Genomic DNA, 16,190 nt, shown 5'->3' with positions numbered 1-16,190 from the left:
AATTTATCCCATCAAATACACACACACACACACACACACACACATACTGATCGAACTCAGACATCATCATCCTTATATATGGAAGTCCGGTTTAATTTGTGTGTGTGTGTGTATAGCTTCTCTCTGTGTGACACAATCATTTTTATAGCTTATTAAACTTGTGGAATACACTCAGAATAACTGTTCTGATATCTTTTTTTGCTAATTTTGACATCAGTTCAGCTTAGTGTTGAGAAATTGATTTTTCTTATGGATTGTATATATGTATGTATGACTGTTAGTTTTTAATAAATTCTAAACACTGTGAATATTACTTTATTGGGTGCTATTACCATAAATATTTATATTACAATCAATATTTTTCATCCTTGTCCTGGAATAGAGTTTAAGTTACATGAAGACAGATATTTTTTCCCATTGAGGCTTGCTATTAAACTTTGTCAGGCAATACAAAGAAGGATTTAATCTAGAGTAGGTTTAAATATTCTACCTAATGAGCCTTGAATTATGTGGCATTCTACTTTGACTGATAGGAACAGGTGCTATTCACAGTCTTTTGTGTGTACAGGCAATGTTTCTTTAATCATTTTATGTTTTTATCCCCTGGTCTTGGGCAGTTTCCTGAATTCTTGAGGGAGACCATCTATGGATCTCCTTAGTTCTATCTCTGCAATTTTCTCTTTTTTATTGCTCAGCCTAGTGAACTTTAGACACTTTATAGTCACTCTAAACTTATATCTTTCCTCATTTGGGACTCTGCTGACTCCTCCTGGTTTTCACCTTCATGTACTGTAGCCAACTAACTCTCCTAAGGCACTAGTCTATATGCAATCATAGGGCTCATTTTATCATTTTTTTTTTTTCACTGCTCTTTGTTAACCATACATCAGTGTCATGAAAACTATAGTATCATAAATTTTGCCTGGGTTTTTATGTGTTTTATACAAGAAGGCAAATCTAGTCCCTCTTGTTATATTTAGGCCTGAAGTGGCACTCTAAATCCTTTCAACCTATTGCTTTAGAGTAACAACACCTAACATTTATGTTTCACTGTTTTATGTGCTTCAACTCTAGAGATGAAGAAGGATGGTCTCACCAAGTACATGCAGCAAACAGCTAAACGTCCAACTTCTGTTCTGTTTATAAAACATTTCCTTCTTTTGTTTAAGATCATAACTGTCTCTACAGTCTGACATTAAACGCATTGGATCCATCTTGGATATCATGCAAAAATCAGATGATCATGTGTTATGTATCAGCCCATTCATTTATTTGGGGAATAATTCATGGACTTTAATACAATATTTGGAAATAAAATATAAATTATTTTGATTCAGTTTTTCAAAAATATGCTTTAACAAAATTCTTAGGAGTTCCTTTAAACAAAATAGATATTGCAGTAACTGTGTATTTTATAAAAATATTAATCTACAAATGGGAAAAGAAATTCTTTATGTAAAGCTTTTATTTATTTATTTATTTATTTGACAGAGAGAGGGAGAGAGCAAGAGAGCACCAACAGGGGTAGTTGGACAGGTAGAGAAGCAGACTCCCTACTAAGCAAAGCAGGGAGCCTGATGTGGGGCTTGATCCTAGGACCCTCTGAGATCATGACTTGAGTTGAAGGCAGAAGCTTAACAGATTGAGCCACCCATATGCCCCAAGAAAGTCAAAGCTTTAAGATTGAAAAAAATTACTAAATTTTAAACCTCTTAGATATCTATGTATTCTATTTTTTTTTAATTTTTAAAGATTTATGCATTTGTTATTTGAGAGAGGGAGAGAAAAAGTGGGGGTTGGGGAAAGGGAGAGAGAGAATTCCAAGCAAACTTCCCACTGAACATGGAGCCTGGCTCGGGGCTCTATCTCACAACCCTGAGGTCATGACCTGAGCCGAAATCACAAGTCAGATGCTCAACTGACTGAGCCAGCCAGGCACCCCAGATATCTATATAATCTAATCAATATTTTATTCATACCCAATGCCTGGAAATCTCAACCTGAGCATCATTTATTTTTCTTTTAAAACCAAATTGTGCATAAGAACAAAATGAATAAATATTATACAAATTAAGATATTAAAGAAAACAAAGGAAATGGTTGCATAAGCATGATTTAAAATGTACTTGAAATTAACATTGATATAATTTTTGGAATTAAGTAGAACTCTGCAAGAGTTGATAAATAATGAGCTCATTACCATTTCAAAAAGAAACAACTCTTGATAGAGCCAAATTGTAAAAAGACAGCCTCCTGCTGACAAAGATGTTTTACACAGTGCATCGTTTCTTATCATCAGAATCGAATGAGCACAGTTGGTGTGTGGCACAGTTTATTCTTTAATTTCTGAGTTTTTCAATAGAAATAGCATAAAGAGAGTACTGAAAGGAAATGTTCATTGGATGTTCTCTTATAAATAATGGAATGGATTGATTATCTTTTTTTAAGTCTTCAAATTCCTTATCTCAAATGTATGAAATCAATTTCTTAAGTGACTAATCTACATAAGCTATTAGAACATTATTGGGTACTTACATAGCAGATACAGAAGTGAATCACAGACTTCTCCAGTTTGGGGGAGCTCATCACATTTTTGTAGATACAGACACACACAAAAAACGGAGACACACTACAATAACTGCCATAATATACATGTCTGAATGGGACATAGATGAGTGAACCATAAATTTATCCCGGAGTGATGGTGCTTGTTTGTTAAGACCTTAAGCTTCTTTAGCCAATTTCACTTCCGAATATACTGGTTGGATGAAGTTCAACAAGTTTGCCCTGGCTGATATTCCACTGTGTAACAAGAAAGAGTAACTTTAGCATCTTTCTTAAGTTCACTTTGCTATGCCTATCAAAGATGAAGATTAAATATGATGAAATCTAATATAGAAACCTGGTAAATATGTGTAAATAAATAAAGTTATGCAACATTGTTCATTAGATTACTTTTTTAGTAGGCTTTTAAAAATCTGTGATTAAAATAATAAAATCTGGGAACACCTGGGTGGCTCAATCATTAAGCCTCTGCCTTTGGCTCAGGTCATGATCCCAGGATCCTAAGATCCAGGCCCACATCAGGCTCCCTGCTCAGCGGGAAACCTGCTTCTCTCCCTCTCTCATTCTCCCTGCTTGTGTTCCCTCTCTCCTTATGTCTCTCTCTGTCAAATAAATAAATAAAATCTTTAAAGAAATAATTAAAAAAATAAATTCTGTAAGGAATATTGTTGTAAATGTGTTTGCTGCATTTCTTTTGAAGCCATTTTCATTAGTGTAATGTAAAGTGGAGCTGTTTATGCCATTCAAAAAGGCCAATATAATTGAAAACATGTATGAATTAGACCTTTATTTGACATTGTAACATTATTTGTACCAACTCTACTTATCTACCAGCTAAATCCAAGATATTAAGCTTTACACACACACACACACACACACACACACACAGACACACACACAATTTTCTATTCTTATGATGTTCATGATGTTCATCTAAGTGACTTAAATCACTGTGGAAGAACTACTACATCAGCCAAAGTACTCAGAATTGCTCAGGTTACTTGTATTTGAATAATTTGTTACTTTTGAGCAATGCTCAAAATATCTAAGAAAATAATTGACCTGACCAAAGAACAGTAAGTAATGGAGAGAAGCTGGGTATAGTGTGCACAGCATATCATTTTTGTTCCAGCATACAAATCGCTGGAAAATAAAGATGTGACTAACTCAAGCTGCTGAGGTGAGGCTAATGCTCTGTCGTCCCGTGTGCCTTGGCTTCCTTTCATGTCAACCCATGTTCTGAAACGTCCCACTCTGATTTCTTTACTTTTCCTACTATGCTGTGGATGCAAACGCAGAAGCCATGGGCTGTCTGTGAAAACAATGCCCCTATTACCACTTTTTCACTCTTTTCATGAGTAATCAGACTCTTCACTTGGAACAATCACATGTATCAGTTGGAGGTCTCTTTATCCCATGAATGGAGCTCAAATAGTTTATTCCTTTGTTATCCCGCAGGATCAGCTTGTTTTTTCTGGTTTAAAAGAAAATGAAAAGTGGAGAAAGGAAAAGAAAGGTAAAACAAAAGAAGGAGTGAAAACAAAAATATGAAACAAAATCAGCTCCCACTCTCTTCTCAATTTGGTTAAATATAATCTAAGCCTCTATATTATTTTTTCACACTTGTTAAAATACTACCTAAGTGTTTACTTTCACCAAGTATGAGCTACTTGCCTCTCTGCTTATTGCAAAATAAATCTGAATTTCTCAGAATATGATGACAATAGCTAATAATTAATGCAAATTACATTTACATTGAGAAAAATACTTAATAAGCATTGCCTGACTGAAAACTTAAAAATTAAAAAAAAATTATAATACAATGTATACCTTGGTTATGCACCAAGCCTAGTTCTTCTAGTAGTAGTAGTCTCGTAATAATAATCTGGGGCGCCTGGGTGGCTCACTGGATTAAAGCCTCTGCCTTTGGCTCCAGTCATGATCCCAGGGTTCTGGGATTGAGCCCCACGTCAGGCTCTCTGCTCAGTGGGGAGCCTGCTTCCTCTTCTCTCTCTCTGCCTGCTTCTTTTGACTACTTGTGATCTCTGTCAAATAAATAAATAAAATCTTTAAAAAACAATAATAAACTATACTGAACAACTATGTTCCAGTTTTAATATAGATATATATGTTTATATGTACATTTATAAACATATATACATATTACATTTATACACATATGTACACATAAACAATATATGGAAATACTCACTGCTAAATACTATGTTCATGTCACAAATTTATATGGTTTCCAGTAAATAGTTTTGTATTAAGAGTCCATATGGTCACACATATTTGTTAGGGAATAGTTATTGGCACCTAGTATATATTAAGCACAATTGTAACTTTATGACATCGAAGGAGAATAAAAGAGACAACATATTGATTTCCAGCATATGGTTTATTTAGCAAGGAAACAATCACAAATTTTTTAATTTGCCAAAAGTCAAATGAGTGGTGTAAAATGTAAAAAATATCTGTATTACAGTTTTGGTGTAATCATAGCATTTAGTGAAGTGATGCTTATAGTAAGTAAAAATTTCAAATGATATTAAATTAAGATTATTAGAAAATTGAAATAGGAAGAAAAGAAAAAGCATTTCAAGGAGTGGAAACATGCAATTATTTAGGTTTAGAGAGGACATAATTTATGAGGATCGTGTCCAGTGTGCTTAGGGCTGAGAAATTGTGTTGTCAGGTGATACAAAGTACATTTCATTAAAAATAAAAAACTAATTAAGTTTAGTGCTTAACATACTGAGGTGTCTGAACAACAAAAATGTTTGAAATTTTGTTTTATTTTGAAAGCAGAATTTTTTTAATTTTTAGAATTCTAATTCTGATGTAGTTAACATATAGCATTATATTAGTTTCAGGAATACTATATAGTGATTTGACAAGTCTATACATTATTCAGTGCTCACATAAGTATAATCTTTTTTGCTTTTAAGAGAGAGGGACAGTGGGGGAGGGGCAGGGGGAGAGAAAGAGAAAAATCCCCAAGGGGGCTCCATGCCCAATGCAGAGTTCAGTGCAGGGTTTGAACTCATAACCATGCTGACCATGACCAAGCTGAAATCAAGAGGTGGATGCTTAACTGACTGATCCACCCAGGCACCCCCACGAGTATATCCTTAATCCCCTTTGCCTATTTCACCCACCTCCCCTTTGGTAACCATTAGTTTGTTCTCTATAGTTAAGAGTCTCTTCTTTGGTTTGTCTCTCTCTCTCTCTTTTTTTTTTTTCTTTGTATGTTTCTTAAATTCCTCATATGGGTGAAATCACAGGGTATTTGTCTTTCTCTTGACTCATTTATTTCACTTAGTATTATACTTCTTAGATCTATTCATGCTGTTGCAATTGCAAATTGCAAGAGCTCATCCTTACTTACATCTGACTATTCCATTGTGTGTGTATGTGTATGTGTGTGTGTGTGTGTTCCACAGCTTTCTTATCCATTTATCTATCAGTGGATACTTGGGCTGCTTCCATAATCTGACTATTATAAATAATGCTGCAATAAACATAGGGGTGCATGTATCTTTTCAATTAGTGCTTTTTATTCTTGGGGTAAATACCCAATAGTGGAATTACTGGATCATAGAGTAGTTGTATTTTTTAATTTTTTGAGGAACCACCATACTATTTTCCACAGGAATATATGCAAACTAGTGCATTCCTACCAATAGTGTGCATTCCTACCAATAGTTAACATTCCTACCAATAGTACATGAGGGTTCATTTTTCTCTACATCCTCACTAACACTTGTTTCTTGTGGTTTTTTAATTTCAGTCATTCCGACAGGTGTGAGATGGCATCTCATTGTGGTTTTGATTTGCATTTCCCCAATGATTAGTGATGTTGAACACTATGTCTGTTAGCCATCTTTTTATCTTTTTTGGAAAAAAAAGTCTATTCATGTCTTCCACCCATTTTTAATTGGATTATTTGTTTTTTAGGTGTTATGTAAGTTCTTCATGTATTTTGGATATTAACTCCTTGTTGGATATGTCATTTATAAATATCACCTTCCACTCAGTTGGTTGTCTTTTATTTTTGTTGATTATTTCCTTTGGGGTGCAGATGGTTTTTATTTTGATGAAGTCCTAGTAGTTTATTTTTTGAAAGCAGAATGTTTATTTACTTATTTATTTTTAAATATTTTATTTATTAGAGAGAGAAACAGAGCTAGAGAGAGCACGAGTGAGGAGGGGGGAGGGGCAAAAGCAGAGGAAGAAGCAGAAACTCTGCTCAGCAGGGAGCCCTGGGAATCATGACCTGAGCCAAAGGCAGATGTTTAACCTACTGAGCCCTGCAGATGCCCTTGAAAGCAGAATTATTTTAAATTTAGATAATACTTTTTCTTTTTATTACTTTTTTATTGAAGTATAAGTAACATACACTGTTATATTAGTTTTGGATGTATAAAATATTGATTCAACAATTCTGTGCATTACTTAGTCTTCACCATAAGTGTAGTTACCACTGGTCACCATATAACATTATTAAAATAATACTAACAATATTCCCCATGTTGTATTTTTTATCTCTACACAAAGAGTTTGTACCTCTTATTCCCCTTTATCTATTTTACCCAGCTTCCACCCACCTTTCCTCTGAAAAACACTAGTTTTTCTCTATATATAAGAGTCTGTTTTTTGGTTTGTTTGCTCATTTGTTTTTTATTTTATTTTTTAAAGATTTAATTATTGAATTTAGAAGTGTTGGGGAGGGACAGAGAGGATGAGAAAGAGAGAATCTTAAGCAGACTCTCTACTGAGCTCAGAGCCTGATGAGGGACTTGATCTCATGACCCTGAGATCATGACATGAGCCAAAACCAAGGGTTTGATGCTTAATGGACTGAACCACCCACATACCTCTCATTTGTTTTTCAGATTCCACATATGAGTGAAACCATTGTCTTTATCTTCCTGACTCTTTGCACTTAGCATAATGCCCCCTAGGTCCACATATGTTGTCACAAATGGCAAGATCGCATTCTTTTTTATGACTGAGTAATATTACATTGTGTATATATACTATATCTTCTTTATCCATTCCATTCATCCATTGATGGGCACATGGACTCTTTCCATATCTTGACTATTGTAAATAATACTGCAGTAAACATAGAGGTAGATATATCTTTTTGGATTAGTGCTTTTTTTCAGGGGGCTGGGTGGTGATTATATACCCAGAAATGGGATAGCTAGATAGATAGTGGTTCTGTTTATGATTTTTGAGGAACCTCAATACTATTTTTCATAGTGGTTTCAGGAATTTACATTTCCACCACCACTGTATGTTCCCTTGTTTCTGTACCTCTCCAACACACATTTCTTGGCTTTCTGGTAATAGCCATTTTGACAGGTATGATGTAATATTTCATTATGGTTGTGATTTGCATTTCCTTATTGATTGGTGATGTTGAGCATCTTTTCATGTGCCTATTGGCTACCTGTATGTCTTCTTTAGAAAAATGTCTATTCAGATCTTCAACTCATTTTTTTAAAAATTTATGTAACAGTTTTTTTTTTTTAATTGGAGTCCATGAAAAGAGATTAATGGCAAACAGGAAAGATTTTGCCTTAATCAGAATTTTTAAAATAACTTAAGATTTGAGTGTGTGTGTGTGTGTGTGTGTGTGTTTCTTTTCTAATAAATCTGTATTGGCAGAAAAGAAAACAGTGAAAAAACAGAAATTCCCATATGTATGTGTAAAGTCATTACAGATAAATATAATTTTTTCATTAATGATACTACTCTGTTCTGAAATGTTCTATGATGTAGACAGTGATTCAAATGATTTTGCCTGAGGAACGAAGGATTGGATTTTAATTTCACACTTGTAGTCTTTTCCTCTGAATAATTTTGGCACCTTGTTATAAATACATTGTGTTTTTGAATATCAAATTTTCTTTCAGAATATTGTACTCTTGATCTTCATGAGATTATGAATGACTACCCAAAAGTACAAAAAAAGAAAAAGGAGCGCTTGTGTTTAAATAATAATACGTTAATTTATGTAAAAGTATTTAAGGAAGTGATCTTAAATAATGTACTTAATATCTAGATTATTAGTTACCTCATTTGTAAAACCAGTGTGCTTACAATACTCTCTTCATATGTATTCTGCAAGAATAAAATAATAGGCTTATGTGCAGACAAACCTAGACATGTCTGAATCATACTATCATACATACAAGTCAGATTCTAAATTAAAACTTTTTCTCAGCAGAATGTGATAAATAGTATTAGAAAATATTGTATTTGAGAAATCTATGAACAACCTTCAGAATAATTTTTAAAAAGTACTTTAGTGTAAAAGGAAATTTCTGGGTGTATATTTTTCTCTTTCATGCAGTTACAGAATGAGATCTAGAATGGTTCCAGTAATCTATAGCCAAAAGGAGACTGCGAAGGGAAGCCCTGCCTAACAGAGTCAAAGTGAAATACAGTCACTTCTCTCCTAGGAGCCTACAACTGAATACATGAGGTTAGTTCCAGAAGTAATGTCAATGTTTCCAACCCAGTACTACTATAGAACTCTATACAGAACTATTCTTCAAGCTCTTACCAACTTTTTGCTAGAACTTCTCATCTGCTGGGTGGAGCATTAAAATCATGATGTTTTTAAAATAAAATTATTGAAGATGTACTTCCACATTCTAGAGAAGAGAGATTGTTTCCCTAATTGTGACTTCAATCCATCCTCAACCAAAAAAAAAAAAAAAAAGAGAGAGAGAGAGAGAGAGATTGAGAGAGAAAGAAAAATGCAAGCATGCAGGTGAGCTTTTATTACATAACTTACTTCTCACAGAGCCATTTGTTTATAAAGGGATTCCTTTTGGGGGGTGCAGTGTACTATATGAATGCAAAACTCAGCTGTTCTAGGATGTCTGTCTATTGTGTTCATTCTTGCATACAAATACAAGGCCTCCATTGATATCCTTGTGTTCTTTATCACTGGTGCATGAAGAGTTGAGCTAATAACATTCATGCTTGCTTGGAAGTGGCAGGAGTACTTATTAATCCACAGTGGGACAATATCTTCCTTTTCCCCTAAACAGATATATTTTCAATAACTGTGAACAGTCCTTCACATATAATTAATTCTAAAATTTACAAATAGATATACAAGCACTTTTGTTTTTACAAATTGTGTTTAATAAACTTCTATTAATTCTATTTCCCTGATATTTTTTGAGAAAACCTTGAGAAATTTGCTCTTTTTTAGAAATAAAAGCAAGTAGTCAAATTTTTATTTTACAAAATGTTGACTTGCCCTAAGTTAGAAAACACACACAAACTTAAAATTGACTTCTATATTTTTCATTATAGAGGGCGTTTGAAGGCACTGATGCAAAAGACACTTTATATTGATCAGTATTTATTGAATTGTGAATGACTCATTCTTTCCTCCCAAACATTGTTTAACTGTTTCCCATTTAATATTAGCTGTAGACAGTGATAGATTATGCATATACCTTAGAAGTAAGAAGTTTTCAGTTTATTAACCACAAAGCAGTTTAGCCAAATGGAAGCTACATCATCAGCCATGACATTATAGTTAACTTGACTGAATGTCTCATGCAGTAGCATGCCACATGTTGCCTATTTTCAAGGTCTAGTACAAAATATATTTCCCAGTTACGGATACAGAAACAATAGTCACTACAATTATAGCAATAAAAGTATAAATCAGGGTCCCAGAGATTCATTCACTTACTCACTTGTTTGTTCATTTATTCTTTCATTCTTCAATCATTTGAGCATAATGCAAAGAAAAACAAAGGAAGTTTAATGCATCGTAAAAACTAATGTGTGTGGCATAAGAGACGGTTGGATCATTTATAATAAAATGAATGGCTTGGGGTTAATTATTTATATTATCCACACTATACCTTTACTCGTGAGACAAAAATAGATATATATATTCATATATATAAATATATATATACACTTATATATGGAAATTTCATTTAAGCTCTAAATCTATATGCAGATGGTATCTAATTAGTTTTAATTATTTTATCTACCAACATAAGGAGTTAATATTGATGTTGAAAGTTTAAGGGATTGGAGATAGCTGATATTCTGTGCCTAAAATCTTGAAATTTATTAGAATTGGAAAGTTACATAGTCATTATACATCCTACAGTATTATTTCTTAATCATCTTAGAAACAGTTATTTGCCTTTAATAACATTCATATAATATTTTATTGCATAATCTTATTTTTATATGGTTCAAACAATTTTTCCTATAGAAACCAATTCCACTGGGAAGAATTTATGTGTGATGGCCCGATGATCTTAAAAAAAAAAAAAAAATCAAACACACTCCAGAAAACACAGGTTAAACTTGGTTGAGCCATTGTCAAATCCTCTGTGACCTGCTTTTCTTCTACCCTCTTTGAAATATTTTCTTCATCTCCAGACTTCCTTCTTACCTCTGGTCACCACACTCCATAACTGTCAGGGATTACATTCATTGAGGAACACTCAGATCAATTCTTTCAAATGTTGACGATCATCTCCTCACCTAAAAATAATTTGCTATAATTTACATTTTCCTTCCTGATTAAATAGAGTTCTCATTTTTCTGATTCTCTTTCCTAAATTCAAGCATCTTCAGTTTTTCACCATCTTCCACAAACTGATTTCCATTGTACTGCACACATCTTTTATAATCCAGTCACCTCCCATTTTCCCTATTTTAACATTATGCCACTTGAAACTGGAATTCTTGGTTACCAAAATTTGCTTTTTTTATTCAAATAACGTTTTTATTGCTCCATCCAACTCCTTTATTTGAAACCTGAAAGTCTGTTGAGGTCAGCTTTTTCCCAAAAGCAATCTTCATTTGAAGTACTTTATAATACAAACACTAAATCATTCAGTACAAAGGGTGAGAGACCCTCTTTGCTCCCAGTGTAGCTTCCAAGGCTTTACTCTCCTGTTCTCTGCTGCCCCAAGGTTCAGGGGACAACTACAATATTAAACTACTGTATCACCCCAGCTTTGTCATTTGTTCATACATGTTAATTACTTCCCAAATTCACTGAGGAGTATCTGGATCACTCTTTTCTTTATTTGCCAATTTCTGATATTTTCATACACTATTTCTCCATCAATGGTTATGTCCCCCAAAACACACTGGAATAGATTCCTTTATCTCCTTCTCACTAATGACTTTCCTTTTCAATCCATCCCAATTTGAGAACTCCCTGAATCTCATCTTTGCTTGGAATTAAACATAAAATCTTCAGCAACCGCCGTCGATCAGTTATTACCCCCTTTCTATATATCTATCCATACTCTATTCGTGAGTGCTTTCTTAAGATTTAGTGTTGTCTATATTTTTAGAAACATAGAACGTTTTGAACATTAACACTTTCAGAATCATCTGGAGTTTTTTAAAAAATGCAGATTGATGGGCCTCATCCCCTCAATTTTTAATTGAATAGCTATAGACAGAGGTCTCCAGGAAAGATTTTCTGTCTTCTCTCACTCACTTCTCATGGCCTCAGTGCACCAAGTACTAGCATCCATACACAACACTTTTCTGAAGGGACTCCAGCTAATATCACCTGCATATTGTTATATCTAATCTTAATTCCTGGCTTTCAGTTATTTAAAAATTTGTTACCTTGAAGGAATGGACAACACTGATATCTACAAATAATGTCTTTCACTAGCCTCAGTAACAATCTCCGTTTTACTCTCTTTGAATTTCTGTTTTTTTAAGTCTCATTTGGGATCACCTCTATGCCACGTAACTCTTTTCTTTTTTAATTTTTTATTTTTTTTATTTTTTTTTTTTAAGATTTCATTTATTTATTTGACAGAGAGAGATCAGAAGTAGGCAGAGAGGCAGGCAGAGAGAGAAAGGAGGAAGCAGGCTCCCTGTGGAGCCCGATGCGGGACTCGATCCCAGGACCCTGAGATCATGACCTGAGCCGAAGGCAGCGGCCTAACCCACTGAGCCACCCAGGCACCCTTTTTTAATTTTTTAAATTAAAACTTGTTAGTTGACATATAGTGTAATATTAGTTTCAGTAATAGAATTTTGTGATTCATCACTTACATAGAACACTAGTGCTCATCACAAGTGCCCTCAATACCCATCACATAAATAGGCATATTTGTATTTTCTTAAATATACAGTCATAAGAATATATGATGTTATTTTATGATAATATATGATGTTATTTTAGGTCATTAAACAGGTTGCTTCTATTGAAAATATTAGTGAAAATTTATTCATACTTAGACCTGTATAATTTGTATATTCACTAGTTTTTTAGTACGGCATTGTATTTTTAATCCATAATTTACTTATATGCCCTCCTACAGAAGAAAAATTAAGTTATTTCTACCTTGGGAGGATTAATGTAGTGCTATAATCTACATTCCTGCACGTGTATCCACATTCATCAGTTCCTCCAAGATAAACAACCTGAAAATAGGATGGTTGTATTTCTTTGACCTCTCACTTTTTCATGGTATTGTTAAGTTGTATCTTAAAATGGAATTCATAGGGCTACAAAAAAATAATCAGTTTGTATGGTGTTAAGTTTTACCTTGAGGAACTGTTAATTTCTTGATTAATAATGAGATTGAACATTCGATAATATATCTATTTTACAGTCGAGTATGAATTACACTTTATTTAAAAAGTACAACTTTAATTACACAGTTTATACAATTTATTATGAAAAGACTGACTCCTCCAAAAACATGGCAACTTCCTGACAAAAGCAAACTGTCTTATTGAGGAGTTCCAGGTTAAGCAAATAAGTCAGTTCTTATCTTCTTCTCTGTCTTCTCATTCTTGTCTCTTGTATACATATACATTTATTAAACTAATCCAAAATTAACAAATATAAACAGGTGAATTGAATATTCAGAGAACATAGTTTTTTTCAATTTAAAGATAAAAATTTAATTTGAAGATCAATTTAAAGATATATAAAGTGTCAGTTCATGGGTATTTAATTAAATTGCTAAAAGTGAGTACTGAAAATATCTGTCTTTAAATTGTGTCACTGAGGGGCGCCTGGGTGGCTCAGTGGGTTAAGCCGCTGCCTTCAGCTCAGGTCCTGATCTCAGGGTCCTGGGATCGAGTCCCACATCGGGCTCTCTGTTCAGCAGGGGGCCTGCTTCCCTTCCTTTCTCTGCCTGCCTCTCTGCCTACTTGTGATCTCTCTCTGTCAAATAAATAAATAAAATCTTTAAAAAAAATAATAAAAAAAATAAATTGCGTCACTGAGTTCTGTTAATCAGTTACTTATATACAAAGTGTCATGAAAACAAAGAAATTGTTTTTTTTTTTATGTCTTTCTCTAAATAAAATGTGGAAGAGTTTACCATCAAATCCTAAACCCAGAGGTTTGACACTGTACCACAATAGATATAATAATGTTACAGAATAGAAATTTAATTTGAATCAATAAATTTTGAGTTAAACACAAAGCTGACTAGGAAGATATAAAAATTCAATCAGTAAAAAATATACATCAACTGCAACAATGAAATTATTAATGCAATTTTATTAATGTATTGCTATACTGGAGAAATTTCAGTGCCTTGTGGTATGAGTACTTCTTACTCCATTCACCCTTCTCTAATCATAGTGGCTAAAATTTAAGCAAACTGTGATTACTAATGCCAAGTGATAAAAGAAGTGATGTACTCTTCTTCTATCATCCTACAACCTAAGCCCCAAAGAAGCCTATGTTTATGGTCACTTCTTTATCATTTAGAAAGTTATGATTGCATTGCTGACTATTACACTGGGACATGAGGCATGACTAATTTGAAGAATCAGGTATTTGTGTACTGTTCACACGGGAAAGAGAGGATATTTATTGAAATCTTAATACCTCTTAATGTATAACCTCTTCAATTTCTTTATCTCAACTAATACCATTTTTAAACCATTAAGTTTCATCATTATTCTATCTGTGTCCACCAAGAGACCATGAGTTTCATGAGGGAAGATATATATGATTTATCCAAGACCACTGAGAAAATTACTCTTTATTTCCACAGGAGAGTAAGATCAGGTCTTCATGTAGGATTTCCATAAAACTTAATGTTTAGTGAATTTTAAAAATAAGTTATAATATTCATTTACTTTATTTGTTTTTTAATCACACACTCTGGAAAGCAGTATGGAGTTTCTGCAAAAAGTTAAAAATAGAACTAATCCATCATTCAGTAATTGCACTACTAGGTCTTTACCCCAAGGAACAAAAAAAAAAAAAAAAAACAACTGATTCAAAGGGACACATGCACCTTGATGTTTATAGCAACATTTTCTACAATAGTGAAATTATGAAAGCAACCCAGGCATGGATCGACTGAGGAATGGATCAAGAAGGGCTGGTTATATATTCAATGGAATGTTACTCAGCCACAAAAATGAACTCTTGTATTTTGCAATGATATGGATGGAACTAGATACTAAGCAAAATTAAGTCAGTCATAGTAAGACAAATATCATTTGATTACACTCATATGTGGAAGTTAAGAAACAAAACAAATGAGCAAAGGGTAAAAAAGAGACAAAGAGAAATCAAGAAACAGACTCTTAGTTTTAGAGAACAAACTTATGGTTACTAGAGGGGAGAGGGCTGGAGAATGGGTTCAGTAAGTGATGGGGATTTAGGAATTTACTTGTGATGAGCACAAGCCAGTGTATGGAAGTGTTGAGTCATTATATTGTACCCCTGAAACTAATATAACACTGTATGTAAACTAACTGGAATTAAAATAAAAACATAAAGTAAAAAAAGTTAAAATATACTATAATTGCATGGTTAGTTCATCAGAAAAAGCTTATAGATTTTATTGTCATCAGGTCTTACATTATTACATTTTAATGTAATTATGTTTAGTGTTATATCTAATATAGCTTGAATTTTGTTACTGTGTCAAACAAATAGATATAGTGCACTTGTTTCAAATTGTTTAAAATACTTAAATATTTCTGATATTTACTATTTGCCTAGCATATAATTAGATGATAAACTTTCAGCTCTCATCTATATGTAATCAAAGTAAAAAATATATCTAAAGTTTGAAATTATTTCAACTTAATTGAGATATAACTTGCTTTGTTTGTATCAGTATTACACAATTTTTCTTGATTTGAGAATGTGATAATTTTCAAATTCTATTCATTTTGTTATTTTATATTTTAAAATATAATAACAAGATTATAAATATTAAATATATTGATAATTGTGAGATATTTCTTGATTAAATGTAATAAGGCCATCATAGAAGAAATATTAGTTTTCTAAAATACAAGCATGAAATTACTTAATTTCATTAATTAGAAGATATTCTGATTTTTTTCACAAGATATTTAGTATTTCACTAGATAGATAAAATCAGTTGCTTATTAACAGCTGTGAACTACTAAAAATAACTGATATTTTTACATGAAAAACTTTGAGATAATATAAGAAGACATCATTCATCAGAATGGCTACCATAAGTCAAAATTCCTGAGGGGGGGAAATAACTGATTAATGAAAGTCCTATTTTTTTTTTTTTAATTTCAATAAGAGTTGGGTATAACTACCTTATGAACAGCTTAGAGATCTGGAA

Source organism: Mustela putorius, unplaced genomic scaffold, assembly GCF_011764305.1.
Source record: "Mustela putorius furo isolate JIRA1106 unplaced genomic scaffold, ASM1176430v1.1 tig00003974_pilon_pilon_pilon, whole genome shotgun sequence".
NCBI classification, from domain to species: domain Eukaryota; kingdom Metazoa; phylum Chordata; class Mammalia; order Carnivora; family Mustelidae; genus Mustela; species Mustela putorius.
Note: the sequence above shows the minus strand (reverse complement) of the source record.